This window comes from Pterocles gutturalis, unplaced genomic scaffold (assembly GCF_000699245.1).
Source record: "Pterocles gutturalis isolate BGI_N339 unplaced genomic scaffold, ASM69924v1 scaffold3595, whole genome shotgun sequence".
Classification (NCBI taxonomy): Eukaryota; Metazoa; Chordata; class Aves; order Pterocliformes; family Pteroclidae; genus Pterocles; species Pterocles gutturalis.
In genome coordinates this window covers 1,102-3,729 of record NW_010140487.1, presented here as the reverse complement: position 1 = coordinate 3,729, position 2,628 = coordinate 1,102, and positions in this window count along the sequence as shown.

The following is a 2,628-nucleotide window of genomic DNA, read 5'->3' as shown; positions in this document are numbered from 1 at the left end:
GTTTCTCCTCTTTCGCTGCCCTGACGCTGCAGACACCTAGAGCTCTGTCGTTCCTGGGCAGGGAGCAGCTCTGGGAGCGCAGGGGAGGGTGGCGGGCTGCTGGGTGTGGGCTGACGCCGGCTCCGAGCTCAGATAATGACTTTGGGTCTGTGACAGCTCAGCCCCTTGGTACCGCAGAAGCGGCAGGTCTGTGGTCACCTGCGGTGACCAAATAAACACCTTTGGCTGTCCTGCCTGGGATTTATCTGCCAGGTTGTTTTATCCTTCCAGTATCACAAACCTCTGGGCAGGTTCAGACAGGATTCAAACTTATCTCCCAGACACGAGTTTCATCTTTGATTGTGGCAAACAGCATCCCCCGTGCCCTCTCCATGGGCACTACTCGTGATTTCCACGGAGGTTTGCAATGCGCTGCCTTGCATGGTGTCCTCTGCAGAAGGCGCAGCGATGGGATTTTCCTGGAGCTTACCTGGTGGGGTGTTTGCATCGCATCCTTTGTACTGCGGGCGCCTGAAACCCCATCTCTGGAACGTGAGCATCGCCCCCCTGCTCCCCCCCAGCCCCCGTTTTGATACCCCCAGGATTTCATGGGCTGTGACCATCACCTGAATCTCGCTCAGGTCGGGCTGTGATGGGCACATTGGGGAGGGATCCGAACGAGCGCAGGACCTCCATCGGCTTTGGCAGGGATAACTAGGAATGGAAACAGAGATGAGGTTCTGCAGCAAATCCCTCTGAATTCCGTGCTCTCACCATTTCTATGCAAGGAGCACCGAGCTCTCCAGTATTCCGCCTGCCTTAGGGCTTGCCCTTGAGCCTGTTCCTTCCCAAAAACCTTTCGGAGGTGCTTTGGGAGCTTCCAGGGGTCTCCTGCGGTGGCGGGGTCTTTGCAGCCAGCCCGATGCTGGGCTGAGCAGGTGGCTCTGCAAGAGCGACGGTGGTTCTTGCTGGAGGCAGAGGCTGGCGCAGGTGGTTCTGGGGCAAGTCTCAAAATGGGGAAACTTCTGCGTCAGTCTTACGCAGAAAAACTCCGCTGTGTTACAGAGGAGTCACTTTTTTTTTTGTCCAAATAGCAGATTTGTTTGTACAACTGATTTTTAAACATGTTTTGCCATCATCTGGAAGCTGCTGTGAGGTTATTTTTCCAGGTTCTGTAGGAAGCGCGTCTTGAGATCTTATTTCCAGTTCCCATGACAGAAGGAAAAGGGACCCGAGGGGAGAAGGACGGGATAAAGGCAGAACAGCACGTGCTGGAGGAAATCAAACCTGCCCACGGAGAAGGCTGCCGCGGGGGAAACGAGCGGGATCTGCCCATTGTCCGTGCTCTTCCGCCCGCTCCGGCGGGAGCTCAGCCTCCAGCGAAGGGTGGGTGCTGCTCGTCCGTGGCACCCCGGTGAAACAGGGGAGTAAGCTGGGGAATAAAACCCCTGAATGGCAGACCTCCCAGTTACTTAAGAAAGAGTTTTTTTCTCTCTCCTCTTGCTCCAGCTAACACACAAATATATTTCCAAGTAGCTGATAAACTTCGCTAGATTAATGAGTGATTTCTACAAACCTTTTCGCTTTACTGCCAAAGTCCTTTCTCACAAAAAAAAAAAAAAAAGACTATCGCTCTGTGTTTTGGCCGCACAAAGCCACGAGCTGCCTTATCGTGGTGGGTTCAGGATCCAGGAGCTGGATCTCCATCCCCTCTCCTCTGGGCTGGTGGGCTCTGCTCTGGAGACCCTTGTGAGGGCGGAGGGGATGTCCCGGGGACCCTGCGGCAGAGGAAGCACCTGGAAGGGCTGGGGGGGGGAATTCAGCCCAAAGCTCCAGCCCAGGGTGGCGGTGCCGCTGGTGCCCAGCCCGTGTGCGGGGCCGCGAGGCTTCCTGCCCTCTTCTCACACGATGGGGTCAGTTCTCATGGTACCTGCTGCTGCTTTCGTTGCCTCGGGTTTGAGGGATGGCGGAGCTTGAACTGGAAGGAAAGAGAAACAAACGTGTTGCAAAAATCAATACGATAAGCCAAACCCGGGGGCGGTTTTTAAAGCTTTGTTTTTAAAGCTCCTTGAATGCAGAACAAGAACAAGGCCCTTTTAGTGGTGATGCTTCTCATCCCATAAAAACATTTCCCAGCGAGGGTACTGCCGGGGTCACTGCGCTCCCCCAGCCCCCTGTTCCCACCCAGGTCTGTTTGCTGCCCCATCGAGTTCGTTCACATCCACCCAACGCCTGGCTCCCAGCAGCGCGGCAGCGGAGCCGCGGGTGTTTTCATTCCAGGTACCGCCTTTGTCCGAAGGGCTGTGTTACGAGTCGTCCTTATCAGGTGTATTGCTGAGAAACTGTTACGGTGAGAGTCACTGTGACCTTGAATGATGAGGAGTTTCTCTCTTCTGAAAACAGTTCTTAGCTGGCTTCCTTGCAAAATAGTTGTGTAGAATTTTTTTTTTATAATCTCTCATGTGTAAACACCAAAGAATTTTTTTTTTTTTAATTCAAACCAGCGGAAGTCATGCTCACGTATCAGCTGGGTGTGTTGTTTTTGCAGCTTATCCAGCCGCGGGTGTTTGCTGTAGAGCAGCAGAGCTCCTCCGGAGCGAGGCGAACGCGTCGGCTTTGTCCCGGCAGGAGAGCGCGGCGACCTCGTAC